Source organism: Acipenser ruthenus, chromosome 1 (genome assembly GCF_902713425.1).
Source record: "Acipenser ruthenus chromosome 1, fAciRut3.2 maternal haplotype, whole genome shotgun sequence".
In the NCBI taxonomy this organism is placed as follows: domain Eukaryota; kingdom Metazoa; phylum Chordata; class Actinopteri; order Acipenseriformes; family Acipenseridae; genus Acipenser; species Acipenser ruthenus.
This window is the reverse complement of record NC_081189.1, coordinates 64510090-64528093: the sequence shown is the minus strand read 5'-3', so window position 1 is coordinate 64528093 and position 18004 is coordinate 64510090. Positions and strand designations below refer to the sequence as shown.

Sequence of the window (18004 nt, the reverse complement as noted above, 5' to 3'; positions counted from 1 at the left end):
GCATTAATAAAATATGAAATTAGAACTACTTATAGAGTCATAGAGAATGGTAAAAAAAAAGAGCTCAAATGTATCACTTAATTCTTCTGTCAGGCCAATAGTATTTTAATGTGAATGTAGAAAGTGATCTTTTAACAGAGAAGTACCAAATTAACAGAACTGCACCCAAATTTGATCTAAATCTGTAACCGTGAAGCTCAAACAGTATTGCACAACATTCTTTCTAAATTTTAATTGAGTATAATCTTGATATCATGACATTGTAGAAGAAATCTATAAAATTCCCTTTAGAAGCACATAAGTCAAGCATGAGCAATTTGTTATTTTAAGAAGAGGTATTCACCTCACAATTTCTGAAATGATAGAAAACAGCGTATGTATATTAAAACTCTCCTGAGAGATTAATAGTAGAAATTATAGCTGTGGGGTTGCTGTGCATTATCCACTGCTGAAAATATAACGTGTTATACAGCACGACGTTCCACAACAGAGTATTCCATGTAGGCAACTCTTGTTCACTGTTCCAATGAATTATGAAACCCTCCAGGGCACACTAAAATGAATCATGAATGAAGCAAGTGCTACAGTTTATTTAACCACGGAGAGGTGTGAAAGTGCACAAACTACAGATTCTATGTCACTGCCAATTGCATTTGATCCATCCAACCCCACCACCAAGACAAATGTAGAGAGGGTGTAGAAGGGGAATACCGCTATATATCTGGGAATTAAATCTAGGATATGGAATTTCTGTCAATCGTGTAAATAGTGTGGCTTCTTTTATCAGTACTGGTCAGTTCCGATTGCAGGAAATTGAGGTTTAATTGGTGACAGCATTGTTGAGGTCAGTTAAAAGCTGTTGCATTCTTAGTTATAGTACATGAGCCAGGCAAATAATTACATACATAAATATCTATTCAAAGCAATATGTGGGGCTAATCACGTTAGTTTGTTTAATAATTAATTTAAACAATTAATTCATTTGAATAATTAAATAGTTTAAATTTCTCTGTGTTAATTAACCCAAATGAATACGATATGACCATTACCATATTAGATCACCGACTAAATAAAGACAATCTATTAGTTAGTTATTAAATAATCTGAGCATTCATTCACATTAATTAAGACCTCAGCATAATCACTTTTACTTAATGACATGTATAAAATCGAGGAATTACGATGAACACACAAACACCCTCAACCACAACAGGGTAGGTTAAAATATAGTAGTGTATTAGTCAGTTACGTTTTACTGTCCTGTATTAAGAATAAAATCTCAGCAGCACAAGGAAATATATTTATTCTTATTTTTGTAGTAGGTTTTATTTTTTTAAATGTGAAAAGGATAAAGTCAACGTGAATAGATTAACCATTTCCACAGTGTTTACGGTGTTTTCCGGTGTTTATTGGCTAACCACCGATTTCATTTTTTTTGTATCGGGTGTGTTATTGGGTTTTATCGGTTAAAACCGAAAATCAGAAGCCCTTTCCTGTCACACTCGATTTCCGACTCCGTCACCAGTTTTCTGATACAAAGTGTATCTCTTCAGTGATACAATTGTCTTGTTTAACCGTCACAGCCTCTGTTTTTTAGTTTTATTTATTTATTTATTATTATTTTTTTCTGGCAAAGCAAATCAGTCTGTCTTTATTGTGCACTGCAGTTACACAGTGCTTCCTCCAAAAACCAAGCGAATGAGACAAGGCACAGTAATGTAAAAGTTAATAATTAAACAGTTTTAGATACTGTGATGCTTTTTTTTTTTTTTTAAATCTGTGATCTTTAGTTGCTTTTGTGCATTTCCATTTGCAAGTGAACTGTGACATAAGAGTTATCGAGCACTATATTCTGCAATTTTGAAGACTGACTTTGAATACTGTTTATTTCTGGAAACTGGTGGTGTTGTTATTTTTAAATCTTTTGCTAAATTAGCCACTCTTAGGAAAACGTCACAAGGACAATAGCTTAAAGTTTGCAAAATGGCATTTGAATGATGGATATGAGTTCTGATGAAAGGTTTTGTGGAGTGATTAACCCTTTGCGGTCCATTTATTCAGTGCATCTCAGGCGCGTTAGGTCCTATTTATTTTCACACACGCAGTTTATTTTAGACGCACTGTTTAAAAGTATTTTTTTCACAGTAAAACAGGTTTAAAAGGCACTGCATATCAACTGGACACTCAGTACTGCATCTCCAGCCCCGCCCCACCTCTTGTTTGCTGTGTTTTTCACATACCTCTTCATAGTCGTGCATACTGATAAATCATCTCCTGATCACTCGTTTTATCAACAAACTCCTCAATAATGCGATCCAAGTCATTATTTTAGTACTATAACATCTCAAAAAGCTCTGCAAATGTCTGTGATATTCTTTGAGTGCTGGATGCGGAAGCAGCTATCTTGTTTGTTTGTGGCCGTGTTATTTCTGTGGTGCCGGGGCTATGTGTATTGCTCAGATCCGTCCTTTTTTTCGGCTTCTGTCGGCTCCTATCGGTCATGCTCGGCCATTGAATGGTTTTCATGGCTTTTTCCGGAGAAAAAACAACTAGAGACCTGTGGTTTTCGTCTTTTGACCGGAAAGGGACATAGGACCACAAAGGGTTAAACATAAATCAAGCTATTTGGTCATGCTGATCGTCGTTACGTTTGGAGAAAGTCTGGTGAGGCGTACAAAGAAAAGAACACGATACCTACTGTCAAGCATGGAGGTGGTAATACCCTTTTATGGGGCTGTTTTTCCACTAATGGCACAGGAAATTTTGTTCCAATACATGGTAAAATGGATTCCATAGCATACCAAAAGCTACTGGCCAATCATCTGAAACCCTCCACTAAAAAAAAACTTGGTTTAAAGCGCAACTGGACGTTCCAACACATCAAAATCTACTTCAGAATGGTTAAAGAATAAAATCAAGGTTCTGGAATGGCCTAGTCAGTCCCGATCTAAATCCGATTGAGAATCTTTGGTATGAGTTGAAGAAGGCTGTGCACAAGAGAAGTCATCAGAATTTGAATGAACTGGAACAATTTTGTGTTGAAGAAAATCACCAAAGAATCATGCCAAAAACTCATTGAAAAATATCCTATAATCATTTTAAAGAGGTTATTATTGCTAAAGGTGCCTCAGCTAGCTATTCATTTAATTCCCTTGTCAGGGTATGAATACTTTTGAATTAACATTTTTGGAGTTTTGCAAAAAAAAATGCTGAAATAAGTAATTCTAGACATCTATTTCTTGTAACTTTTTCCTCATCCACAAAAGCAAAACTTCTGCACAGCCCTGGAACCTCTGGGCGTGCAGAGTCATATCCCCGGTACCTCTAGCTAAAAATCTCATTAAATGCTTTCTTTTTAGAGAGACAGTCCGCTGCCATGTTTGTAGCCTACTTTAAATTACTTTACGATTTCAGCTTGAGTGCCTTTAAGTAAGATGACACTGGCTGCAACTCTATTGTCATTTTTTATACACAAATACGCTTACTTGATTTGAAAAACGTCATGAACGATACAAGCAACTTCTTACACTACTTGGTTTGATAAAATGAGTAGTACACAACAAAATATGAAAGCTGAACATTAATTTCAACAAAGAACAATGACAACTTTTTAATGAAAAAAATATTGTAGCCTACTTCAACATGAAAACTGATTTATTATATTAAACCAAAACAATAAAAAAATAATAACGATCTGGTTCTCTCTTGCCTTTTTCAATGAATATAATTTAATTACTACTACTACTATATACTACTATATACTACTACTTTGTATATGATGTAGAATACGTGATTGTAAACATCTAACACTAGTACGTACAATACTCTTTCAAATAAACGTGTTGTGATTTTGAATGTGCGGTTCTTAAGGACGGTATTATTGTCATTGCTTGTGCCCCGGCAATTCTTCCTTTACAAATTAATCACTGAATAAAACATCATGGCAAACCTTGATACATCTGTAGTACACAATTTAAACAGTTAAGCGAATCACTAAGTTACTTATATATTATACCGAATCAACTACTAAAAAATCTTTAGGAATCACACATTTGCCAAATCTGCCATCATTCAGGTCAAATGCAGTTATTTTTTATGGATACAGTCATACTTGCCAACATTTGGAAACTGTTCAGCAGGACTCTGATCATATGTATTATCATATAATAGACATATCCCCCAACTCAACATCACACGACCATCATGACAATAAAAACAGACATAATGAAGTGTTCTTACCTTTGTATAAGTTAGTGATCAGCAGATGTGTCAGCCGCACAAAGAGCACAGCGTGTGGTTTTCACTAACTATACTGTGCAGAATACATGCATTTTTTTCTATGGGTAAATATTGACTTTCTTCCTATGCATCAGGACACGGGACATTTGTTAGGAAATTGGGACTGTCCCGACCATATAGGGACTGTTGGCAATGCACTCATGACAAGTACTTGCATTGTTGCACATAACCTCATTGATAACTGCACAGAGTGTAACAACAATAAATGGAACATAATACAACATCCGTATTTTAACAGCTTAATCTGCAGGAGCTAATTGTTGTTAATCTTGGTGTTTTTTCCACTCTGCTCAGCGGGTGACTCGGCGGGTAAAAGTTCCAGTCTTTGGCTCTGGGGCTGTTAAAAAAAACCTACTATGTATTTTTAGTGTCCTGTCTTCATTTCTTTTTTCTTTAGTATGCACTTCTGATGATAATAAAAAAATAACAGTTTGAAATACAGCAACTGAATGACGTTGACGTAGTTGATTTTTATTGGTCAATTTGCCTTGCTACGGTGCGAGCCTGATCCACTTTATACAGCCAAACTTTATGATGCGGCTCCAGTGAAACTAAACTCCATTCCTTTTTAAAAAAAAAAAAAAAAAAGTTAATACAATGTGCTACTGATCTTACGGTCTGAAGTGCTGAGACCAAGATTTTTTTTAAGTCAGTTTGCATAAAAATGATGCAGCATGCATTTATCATTTTAAATATGTTTAAAATTTCCAGAAGAAATAAATCATTGTTAATTCAAAATCTTTAATCGGGGATGACAACTGAAAGTGCAGAGCCAGGGATTAAAAAAAGCAGAGCCAGGGAAAACCTCCACATCACCCCATCAAATCACACCTTGTATATATGGTTCCCCAATAATACATTTAACTACAGTACAAGTGAAGTCCTATTGCTTTACTAGCATCAAGTACAGGTTCAACATTCATTCTAACACAGTACACTGACTCTTCTGTATCAATGTCAGTCCAGCCTGCTTGGATTTTTCAGCCTGTGATGATGTCACACTGCTGACAGTTCCCTGCTGAGCTACACTGACAGTGCTACACAAGGTTTAAACTCTGAGGCTTTTAATACGAGCATTAAAAGCGCAAATTAACATAACTGTTATCAACTTTATGTGTTTGCAACTTCAATTAATTACTAGTTTCACAAGGGAAGGTAATGAAATTATATTCAACGGTTCCTTGAAGAAGACCCAAAAATCTGCACAATAAATCTTCCGTTGTAGTTCAACTTACACTTTATTGCAACAAATCTTCGAACCCAAGTTGGGCCTCCGCACTCTTCCTGTGTGTTCCTTTTTATCTTCAAAACCCAAGTGAGGGTTTCACACACTGCCTGTGTGTTTTCTTCTTTCTTTGAATGCTTCACCACCAAGGCAGACACAGTCTCTCAATCTGCTGTGTTTTTACAGCTAAAGCTGGGAATGATTCTTATTGACGCGTAGATAAACTGACGCGTAGATAAACTGACCCGCAGACGTCTCTCTTTCCTTCCAGCAGGAGTCTGACACGGAACTTTCAAGGCAATTGTTCCTTAACTTTGTGACTTTTTACTATGCATTTCCCCTAGAATAGTATCTTTGTGTGCCAGTCTGATATTGAGTTTAGCTTTGATTATGCCTGGAGGCTTGACCAGGGGATTACATAAAAATGTGGTCAAGACAGGTGTGAGCGAGTTGTTGTTGAGTGGTGTGTGGGTGGTGACGTCATGGACCAGGAACAAAAACCAAAGCAATGATAAACAATAATAAACAAACAAAAGATTTAAAACAAACAACAAAGCAAAAAGGCGCGTTTGCCAAACAAACAAGTATCGTGCTGCTTTTTAGCCAGCACGTCTAGCAATTGTTTTGGTTTTAGATCTCACAGCCTTACATCTCTCCTCTCATACTCTCTGCCTTGCGCAGATAGCTGCCGGCTTTTATATTCTGGCCGAGGGGTTAACTAGCTATTAATTAATTATAACCCCTCGGTCATAGTCTGCACGAGTTTAGTAAGGATGCTTGACTGTGAGCTAGTTAAATAATCAGTAGCTGATCAGTCACGCATCCTCACAAGGTTTTTAAAATATAAAACAATAACAAATATGCTGCGCTTCGTCGTAGTATAAGCATAAATCATAATATAAAATAAATAATAAACAAAGGGGCGGGACACTCCGCCACAATAGGATATTGCCAAAATACTAATACAGTAATCTGTCTCATATCTGACTGCGCTGGGACCAAAGAGAGGGAGATATGTAAAAAGGCAGATAAATGAATCCTGTTTTAAATACCATTATACACAGCTGTAACAATTACTATATTCACACAATTATTGTTTTCAGAATCAGCTTTTATTAGGGAGCTCCCCTAAATTCCTTGTTTAGAAAGATACAGGGTATTAATGCTTGTGACAGTCCAAGTTTTGTGAATTTTGTCTGGTGATCTGGAAGCCTGTTTGACAAAAGATTCTGTTCCTGTGGTCCCCCTTTGCAAGAATATCAATAAGATTCAAATAAAAGCCCCTTGGGCACATTAGGGCTGTTGTTAAATATTTGTGTACTGTACGTGTTTGAGTCATTGTACTCGATTCACAAAGCTTTAGCGCATTAATTAAGGATTTTTTTCAAAAATATTATATCTTTTTTTGTGGTTAGCTACAGTTAATAAAAACAGACTTTTAAAAACATTTTAAATTACCTGGATTAAATCAGTGTGAATACGGCTAATTAAGTTGAAAATAGCTGATGCAGTTTCATTATAGATTATATTTCTATTTCTATTTCTATTATGTGCTTTATTACTGATGCTATTATTAATGTTACTTTTAATAAAAGCATTAGAGATCACAGTAGTCTACCTTCCACTTCCACTGTTCATCATGGGAGTATTGTTCTGTGAGATAATGCTCATTAGATAGACCATTGAAATGCATGTTCATTTGTACTCCTGGATCTAACAATCCCAACTACAATTGTGTATTATATTAATCATAATTTCCTTTGGCATTCAATAATGGACTACTTTTCTGGTTGTTCATCTCTAGAGTCCTGTGATCACATCCCGTTTAGATCATAAGGAAAATTAGTTAATGCCAGCTTTTTCCCTTTTGAATAACATTTTAACAACACATGAGCTCATTGGGATTGCCACTATTCCATGAAAAAAATATGTATCCATCTGCTTAGATATTACACTTACAGACATTCAAGAATGGATGAGCTGAAGTAGAAAGAAGCAACCAGTCCTCAAATAATAGTTAATATTAGTCTTATTGTTTTTGGTGTGGCTTATTTCTTCATCTAACTGTGTTTGATCCACAGTACAGTATATTTAGAATAAAAAGGGCTTTTAACAGCTCAGTAAAACTGGCTTCCTATGTGAAAGCATATGCCGCCAGGGTCTTTTATCTGTGAGCTTCAGAGTAAATCAAAAGGCACAGATTGAGCTGCCATGGGGCAATGGGAGACTCAACTCTTTAAAACTGTGACCCCAAAGATACCCCGCTTCAGCAGCTACAACAGTTAAGCTGTGTCCTATATGATTGAGTCAGAATTACATTTGTGCAAGTGCTTGTTGAACTGTACCAGCCATTTTAACCAGTTCCTTTTCCCCCTGAAATGGATGACAATGTGTCAGCTGGCAAAAATGGAAAAAAACTTCCATGAAAAATGGTACAAGTCTCCAGCGTCACTCAACACTGTCACTCCTTCTAATAATTTATCACTGGGAATGGCATTTCCCTCTTTTCAACTGACTGATTCCTCACCGCTGCATTACTCATGATACCTCTAAGGAGTTTTGAGCAAAAATTGGTGACATACAATAAGGCCTCTCACAGTTGAAAATCTTAAAAGTGTCTTGCTTCACTCAGGTCTTAAAAGAAAAGGATCATTGAAGTTTTTTTTTTTGTTTGTTTGTTTTTTCCAACTTTAAAGGGAAAATGTTTCTGAAGCAGCTTTGAAAATGAAATCCTTTGATTTTATGAGTTGCAGTGGCTTAGGAAAGGTTATTTTTGACACAGGACCATTAACAAGATGCATGCCAGCAGTGCAGAATAATTATGTTGCTGCTTTTAAGTTAGTTGTATCAAGTTAATTGCAGAATTTGATTAGTGAAACCACGTGGCGCAACTTGTCCTGCTGAGTCAATGCCTTCCACAGCTAATTCCTAATGCAGAAAAATATTTTTGAAGTCAGTCGCTTTCATGCCTATACCTTCCCCTGTTACCCTCAGGAACTGGATTTGTAAAAGGCTACATTGGAGCTACAATTTAAGATTTTTCAAATATATACATGAAGGACTTAAAAGAAAACAGTGAAACATTTCTGGTCAGGGTTTAATCATCAGTGATTTTGTTATGAGCAAAGTGTGCTATAAGTCCTTATTATTTGTTTGCTGTAAGTCCTTATTTTTTGTATAGCCTCATACTGTAGTATTGAAAGATCCATCCATATACTAGGCAGTTTGTGAACAACAAAACACAGTCTATTTAAAAAACAAAACTTGTTCTGTATTCAGGGGTCAGGGGTTCCCACACTGTGGGCCATGGGACCAACAACATTCTATGTGTGTGTGTGTGTGTATATATATATATATATATATATATATATATATATATATATATATATATATATAGCAGTGCAGTCCCAGCCAAGGGTGGTTTGCACCCTTTAAATATGACCCACTGTCACAAAGACGGCCAGAGTGGGTTGCGTCAGACCAGAAAGGAATTCAAACACAGACAGACGGTGGTGATGATGAGCTGAGTGCAATGGCTGCACTCAGCGTTTATTAACAAATAAAAGGTTTAAACAAGGGAATACAAAACAGGACACGGCACTTGACGCCAAAATAAACAGACAGACAAAACGACTAAACACTTAACAAACGGTGCACGGAGACAAACAAACACGGTGAGTACAAAACACTTATAATTATTATTTATCACTTATTTTAACTCCTTTCTCTCTCACCCGTTCTCCTCTTCCGAACACCCAACCACGAGTGACTAAACGTGCATCTATTTATACTGTTTGTGCTGGGATTCAATTACTAATTAATTATTCACTTGAATCCCAGCACGTGAATTAATTACGTGAAACCCTGTGTTCACATATTACATTTTAAATGCACGTGCGTGATGTGCAATCCCGTGCCTAAATACAAATATACACTTTTTAAATACACGTGAAACACAGACCCGTTTATATCCCGTGTACCAATCTATACACCAACATTAACATACGCACGCATACATACATACACATAACACAAATGCACACAGGGGCGGGGCGCTTTGCCACATATACCCCCCCTTGTGCGCAGCACACATGGCCTCAATGGCCACCTCCCCCCTTAAAAATCCAGCAGTCCAGGACAAAGTCTCGGGCTGGGAAGGGAGGCTTCAGTGGGCCCATGGCTGGCCATGCTGTCAGCACCCCTGCCGGTAGTGGCACGGCTGACAGCCTGTTGGTCCCGTCCTGCAGCGAAAAAGCTGCGGGGGCAGGTGGTCCCCCGACCTCCCCCTTCTTCGTAGCCGGCAGCTCCCTCCTGTGGGGCTCCGGCCACAAGAACTCCTGCAGCGAAACTGCTGCTGGGGAAAGTGGTCTCCAGACCTCGTCCCCCTTCTTTGTAGCCGGTAGCTCCCTTTGGTGGGGCTCCGACCACAGTACTGCCGGCAGCGAAGAAGCTGCAGTGGGAGCAGGTCTCCGGACCTCCCCCACGATCTCCGGCAGCGAAACTGCTGCAGTGGGAGCAGGTCTCCGGACCTCCCCCACGATCTCCGGCAGCGAAACTGCTGCAGTGGGAGCAGGTCTCTGGACCTCCCCCATGATCTCCGGCAGCGAAACTGCTGCAGTGGGAGCAGGTCTCCTGACCTCCCCCACTTTCTTCGTGGCCGACAACTCCCCTTGGTGGGGTTCCGGCCACAGTACTTCCTGCTGCGATGCGGAGCAACTAGCAGCCCCAAGCAATGCGGCACGGCTGGCAGCCCCAGGCGAGGGTGAAGCGTGGCAGGGAGTCAGGACCAGCCGGGATGCGGGTGTTGGCCCTCTTCTCGGCCTCTGCGACCAGGCGATTCTTACCCATGCTTCCCTCAGCAGCCTATGCAAGGGCTGCGGAGGGCCGCCAGCTTCACGCCCTGGTCTTTCTGGTGAAGGGAGAGGCAGCTCCTGCTTCTCTCCCCCTGATGGTGATGGAGGCAGAGGCAGCTCCCGCTCCTCTCCTCGTGATGGTGGGGAAAGTGATACCAGCAGGCATTCATCCTCTGCTGGTGGGGGAAGTGATACCAGCAGGCATTCATCCCCTGCTGGTGGGGGAAGTGATACCAGCAGGCATTCACCCTCTGCTGGTCGACAGGGACCCAGCAGGCATTCACCCTCTGCTGGTGGACATGGCGGAGGCAGAGGCAGCTCCTGCTGCTCTGCTCCTGCCGGTGGAGGTGGCGGAGGCAGAGGCAGCTCCTGCTGCTCTGCTCCTGCCGGTGGAGGTGGCGGAGGCAGAGACAGCTCCGGCTGCTCTGCTCCTGCCGGTGAAGGTGGGAGCAGCGTGTAGTCTCCTGGCGACGGAGGTGGGAGCAGCATGTCGTCTCCCCCTTTTTCAGGGGACTGGTGCTGCTCTGCCTCTCTTGCAGGGGACTGGTGCGGCTCTGCCTCGGAAGGGGAAACCAGCAGGCATTCTTCCTCTGCTGGTGGAGGTGGGACCAGCAGGCATTCTCCCTCTGCTGGCAGCTTGGTTCCTAGGGTTATGGAAGCCCCGACTTTCCTCTCTTTGGGCTGTGGACGCACCGACTCCTCCCTTTTGGGCTGTGGACGCACCGACTCCTCCCTTTTGGGCTGTGGACGCACCGACTCCCCCCTCTTGGGCTGTGGACGTTCGGGCTCCCCCCACTCAGGCGTAGGACGTTCGGGCTCCTCCCACTCAGGCGTAGGACGTTCGGGCTCCTCCCACTCGGGCGTAGGACGCTCGGGCTCCTCCCACTCGGGCGTAGGACGCTCGGGCTCCTCCCACTCGGGCGTAGGACGCTCAGGCTCCTCCCACTTGGGCTGTGGACGCTCAGGCTCCTTCCACTTGGGCTGTGGACGCTCAGGCTCCTCCCACTTGGGCTGTGGACGCTCAGGCTCCTCCCACTTGGGCTGTGGACGCTCAGGCTCCTCCCACTTGGGCTGTGGACGCTCAGGCTCCTCCCACTTGGGCTGTGGACGCTCAGGCTCCTCCCACTTGGGCTGTGGACTCTCAGGCTCCTCCTCATAACTGCGGAAGGGACAGTTGGCGAACAGATGATCCTGGTCGCAGAGGAGGCACCCCGGCGTTGGCTTGTTAGATCGCCGTGGATGTCTGGCCCTTAGGCGGCACTCCTCCTCCCTGTCCTTCACCTCTTTATCCTCCTTCCATCCCATTTTATTTATTTATATATTTTTTTTTTTTGTAATCCAACATTTTTTTTTTTTTCAAAAAAATGCGGTTCCTGCTCTGGCCTGAGTCCTGGAGGCGCTGTCGATCCCACACAGGACACCACGTGTCACAAAGACGGCCAGAGTGGGTTGCGTCAGACCAGAAAGGAATTCAAACACAGACAGACGGTGGTGATGATGAGCTGAGTGCAATGGCTGCACTCAGCGTTTATTAACAAATAAAAGGTTTAAACAAGGGAATACAAAACAGGACACGGCACTTGACGCCAAAATAAACAGACAGACAAAACGACTAAACACTTAACAAACGGTGCACGGAGACAAACAAACACGGTGAGTACAAAACACTTATAATTATTATTTATCACTTATTTTAACTCCTTTCTCTCTCACCCGTTCTCCTCTTCCGAACACCCAACCACGAGTGACTAAACGTGCATCTATTTATACTGTTTGTGCTGGGATTCAATTACTAATTAATTATTCACTTGAATCCCAGCACGTGAATTAATTACGTGAAACCCTGTGTTCACATATTACATTTTAAATGCACGTGCGTGATGTGCAATCCCGTGCCTAAATACAAATATACACTTTTTAAATACACGTGAAACACAGACCCGTTTATATCCCGTGTACCAATCTATACACCAACATTAACATACGCACGCATACATACATACACATAACACAAATGCACACAGGGGCGGGGCGCTTTGCCACACCCACCCAGACACAAGAACTTGCAGTTTAAGCACGTTTAAGCACTTTTTATTATTTACAATAACAAAACAAAACCAAGGAGTCATAAACTTTACATTTGTTTAGACCAATTGGCCCACCAAACTAGTGGTTCAGTGCGGACCAAAATAATTAAATATGAGATCTGTTATTTATGTTATTTAGTGAGATATTAAACATGTCTGAATAAACCCATATAACCCCAATAACATGGAGCTGAAATCGATCATTCACACTATGGTACAGTTCACAAGTCAAGCAACAAATATAGCCTCTTTTTGTTTCACATTAACTTCTATTACTATATGCAGCTAACCGCTCCAAAAATGTATAATATGGAAATAATAGGGATATTCCTATATCTCTGTCAACACTGTAGTACATATTTAATATTGCTGAAAATGAAAAGTATTAAGACTATGGTTTAATAGTTCTTTTTTGTTGTTAGTTTGTTTCAATTTAGTCATTCCAACCGAGTTAGGAATATTCAATGCAGAACAGTGAAAACAAGCAGTAGAATGAGCACGGGTTAGAAAAATGTATATTTAAGTGACTATTAATTTATAAACACACCTATAATAAAAGAAAACAGATAAAGGGAAAAGATGCAGACTACATACATCTATTATAATTACATATAATGTGGTTAAAGTTGTTTGTTGTGAGCTGTCAGTCTCCTCCTCCTTCTCCACTCTCACTGCCTTCCACACTTTTAAAATACTGCAATAAAAAGAGGGTAGATTAGAACTGTTCAGAATGTGATGCCGAATCCCAATCCCTCTACTTTGTTGAGGGAGAGGCAGGCTAACCTCTTCTAGTGAGCTCCTTCCCTAGCGTACAGTTGACATTGTATGGCTTGCAGGCTGAAGGCTGCTACCCTGCCGGCAATGCTGATCACCCATTCATGTTACTGATAAAATAAAAGTATATTATTAAAAAAACATTATCAAAAATGGACCTCCCCAGCACACAGTAAGTCTGATCCGGGTGATTTATGTTGACCATGTAGTTTCTCGGTTATGTTTGCCAAACAGTTGAAAATAATTTTAAAATCTACACATAAAAGTGAGACTGGTCTCCAGTTCTTCAGCTGGCACAAGTCCCCTTTCTTGGGCAGCAGCGTGATACCTGCCCTGAATTTCCTTTAATAACAAAGCCGTGTTCAACTATTTTATCTACTAGCTGCCTTCCGCTAAAAAACATCACTACAGCTTTATTCATTCTCGACGTAGACATAATGTTATTACTCAGCAGCGGACCCCGTGCTGGTGGGTGTGAGCCTCCGGCCCTCCAGAATGAGACCCCAGAGTGGGGTCTACAAACACAAAATGAAAAAAAAACTAACTCGACAATCAAATAAATAAATAAGCAAATAAACAAGTAAATAAACAAATAAATACATCCATACATAGAAAAGTGAAGATGGGGATGACGTAGGAAGAGGTCTAATCTGAAAAGTATTAATCACGTTCACATGTACGACCGTAACTAATACTGTGATTTTTATTTTCCGTTTAGGGGTCTGTTGCCATGGTAACATAGAATATATCATTTTTTACTTATTTTCTACAGATTTTATTTTGTTATTATTGATATACAGGTAGTGGACAAAAAATGGAAAGACCAATGTAAAGTAACTTAATAGGGCATTGGGCCACTATGGTATCCCGCTCTGTGGAGTTCTCGGCAGACCGTTTTTGGTGAAACTGGCTGCTCGCGCCCCAGGTTGAAATTTGCAGTCAATTGATCTGCAGTTGCTTGCCTGTTTTGCCTTGCACTTCGAATTAATGCACGGATGCCCCTCATTTACCCAGATGTTTCCATTTTTTGTCTACTACCTGTACAATATAAGTAACAACATTTTATGCATTTTTTGTAATTTATAATTTATTATTTCAAAGAATAATTAGTATAAATAATTTTTTTTAAAAATGAATAAAAAGTAACTACAGTTAATTCTCGTTAATACGAATTTCAAGGGACCAGCAAAAATAATTTGTATTATCAGTGATTCATATTATCAGCCTAAGACACTTTAAATTTCAATTACAGAACAATGAAACGTATTATACATTATTTTTTAAAATAATTTGCACTAACAGGAAACTCGTTTTAGTGAATTTGTATTATAAGAAGTAATTTTCAATAAGCAACTGCTAAATTTGGCCAGGAACATGTAGAAAATCTGTAGTATCAGGAAATTAGTCTAATCCAAGTTTATTTTAACGAGAATTGACTGTAATTGCAATCAGAAGACCATGCTAAAACAGATGATAACCTTATTTTACAAATTGGATTGTATTTGGCTTGCCTGTCTAATGCCAGCTGTCCAAGCTTTGACACAGTAAGGTGTTCCTTTGGAAGTGAAGTCAGGCATGCAGTGGGCTATTCAGCAAGCCAAAACTGTACGGTAGTGGTTTATGGAACATGAACCAGAACTCGCACACCTGAAATGGCACAATTGTAGCCTCAAATTAGTTTTGCAGTGTTGCATCAGTAATTGTTTTTAAAGGGGAACTCACCTACTGAGAGTGGTTTATAAATGATAACAGGAACCAGGCACCAAGGGCCATGTTTTCAGTGTTTAGTTTTTAACTAACTCCTGTTTTTTGAAAGGGATGAATAACACCTACTGATTTTACAAAACTAGTATCAAACATCTAAGTAATGTTTTTTACTCAATTTTGTACGTTACTGTTGAATTTTCATCTTTCAGGAGTCAATTAAAGGCATTAAAAATATGACCATGTCACACTCTTGATCCCTAACGGTCCTCGGGCAATGAGCTTTATGTGGATTCTAAGGCTGCAAGACAATCAGTTTGGAACAAACAGCAAAATGAGTCAAGTCTTTGAATCAATTAAATAAGCTTTATTATTATTCCCCCACACAGAGTTTTAAAAGCAATGTGTAGCAAACAGAATTACACATTTAAGCAAAATTATTTATCTTCATTGTTTGTTTTCACATATTGATTCAATAACATTACAGTCTATAATTAAACAACCTAGCCTTAAGATGTGCATGTTTTTTTTCCTTTACAAACATGCGTTGTTTTTTTGTTTTTTTATAGTGCAGTTATCAGCATTTTAAAGGAGTACTCTCTACTTGGAACAACGGATGCTATTGGACAAAGGTAGGCAAAGTTCAATTGTTTGTTTCAAATTAAATTATACACTGCTCAGCCACTTTGTTAGGACTTTTTTTAGCCAATAAGATTCGGATTTAAAGATGCAAAGTAGGTTGATTAAGTTATGGGACATGTAAACCCTACATCACTATAAATATGTGGGAGCAGCACAATTGCAATCAGTCTATCAGAACTTGTGAAAAGCAAATATCTAACAGCACTAAAAAAAAGGCATGATAGTGGGGCAGGTACCACAGTAACAAGGATAGTCATGTTGGTAGACTCCTCCCAAGAGAGTGGTCATCAGTGGCAAATGGCAAATAGAAGGACATGTGGTCGCCAGAGACACCAGCACATTTGAATCTATGTCACGTTGTGTCAAGGCTGTAATGCAGGCAAAAAATCACAGCATTCAGTGTTCACTCTGATTGCATAATTATATTGAACTGTGCGGCAGTGCGAACATGTCTGTATGGCAATGTGAAAATAATCTGAGTGCTTGGTTTGTTTGTTTATTTTATAACTAATGAATGGCCTAATCAAATTGCATCACTGTTAGATTGTTATTTTCCAAGATATATAAAAATGTTAGTGTGATGGTTCACACGTTAGCAAGGGCACCTCTTGTATATCTCTGTTGCCGGATATGCAGTCCACAGGGCATGTTTAAGACTTGTAGGGCTAATGACTTGCCACCTCAGATCTTAAGCTAAATTGATTCTGGTCACGAATACATTTTTACAAGTATACATGAACTGTATTTATGAAGGTTGACGTAGCTCAGAGAGAAACTACATGGTAGATTTGTTGCTTTTCAACTGTTCTGATTCTGTACTGTAAGTAGGCTAAGAAACCAGAGGCAGACACTTGGTCAATATCCTAACTAATTGCATTTTTTTTTTAAACCTCAAAATCATAAATGCCAGGAAGGTAAGGAATCTAGGAAAGGGTCAGCCACATATTGATGATGTTTTATTGATTTTATAAATATATGAAGCAATTAATGTATAATTGTACTGTCAGAGAATGGCAGAGATGAAATGCTTAAATTCAAGATAATCTATAGTAACATAATTATTCAGTCTTCCTATGAAGAATAGTTTGCATCAATATTAACTCTTATTTTAAAAAAGCTGTGCTGAGAAAAGAGCAAACCAGTGCTATTCCAGATGAACCAAAGGTCAAAGAAATGGCTACAGTGTTGATTGCATCTATGTACTTGTCATAGAACCTGATGAATGTTTCACTTTTTTGTTTTGTGAGTGTGTAGTGCTTTTTTTGTTTGTGGTGAGTAATATGGGAATTTAACCTAAAGGTATTTTTTTTCAGTCAGTATTATGTACAATATCCATCTCCAATTTTAATTGCAAAAAATTCTAGCATGTGGCAGACTCTAGACTCTAACCTAAAGTTAAAAGAGATTAATGATATTGCACTTGCATTGAATAAAACACATTTGTGCTACTGATGGAAGATGCAGGCTTTAAGCGTTTCTATATGACTTTCTTGTTCTAAAACAGACAGATACAATTTATAGTGTAACATTTAACAGCATGTTAGACTATATGTTGGTATCAAGTAAGAAACCAAAAAAATATTATATATTGCCTTCAACATATGTATATACAGTATATATGTTACGGGCAAAGTCCAAAATCTGGGCAATTTGCAAATTGCCCACTGACTTTGGACAAAGCCCGAAATAAAAATTAAAATAACTTATTTCGGGCTTTGTCCGGGCAAACTGCGTGCGGTCTGCCCACTGTTTCTCGGGCAGAGTCCGAATCACTCCCTCTGTTCTTTCATTCCTGTTCTGAGTGACAGACAGACCTTCAGAACAAAGAATTAACATAAGAAACCCCATTGACACTTGCGTAGTACCGTCGGCAACAGCCGGATAGGAATCAAGATATATATAAAACCGACGTCACACTTCAGAACAATATTACTCGCAACATCGGAACAAAAATTTACATTAGAAACCCCATTGATACTTGTGTATAAAAAGGACAGTATTATTACTAACATAGTAACAACCAATAATAATAACAATAATGAGTTGTATTGAACTGTCCAATCAGAGAGATGGATGCAGTTATTCTGTGGAACATGAATGATTAGCTGATATATATATATATATATATATATATATATATATATATCAGTGGCGGCTGGTGGACAAGAACGAAATGGGGAGGCAGACAAAAGGCAGTGGGATTGGGGTCGCTTTAAGCCCCTAACAGTATTCTGACTGACACTTTTCATATCTTCTTAACGTTTTACACCAATTTGGCTGTTAAATGCATTTTCTCCACTAGCCAACACAGAAAAGAAAACAGTACCTCATTAACTGTTATACACTGCCAGTATGTTTAAAAATGCTACGTATACAACATTAATATAGCATTTTGCATACAATATTTTCTAAACAAAGTT

General features: G+C 39.3%; 1 protein-coding gene across 1 annotated transcript in view; it reads left to right on the top strand.

The window, feature by feature from the left end:
- Positions 1-18004, top strand: part of LOC117421382 (teneurin-3-like) — a 932247-nt gene that overhangs the window by 414437 nt on the left and 499806 nt on the right. Inside the window, exon 4 of the mRNA XM_059027478.1 lies at positions 15512-15574. The gene's annotated coding sequence lies outside the window, so the exon portion shown is untranslated. The remainder of the gene's footprint in view (positions 1-15511; positions 15575-18004) is intronic.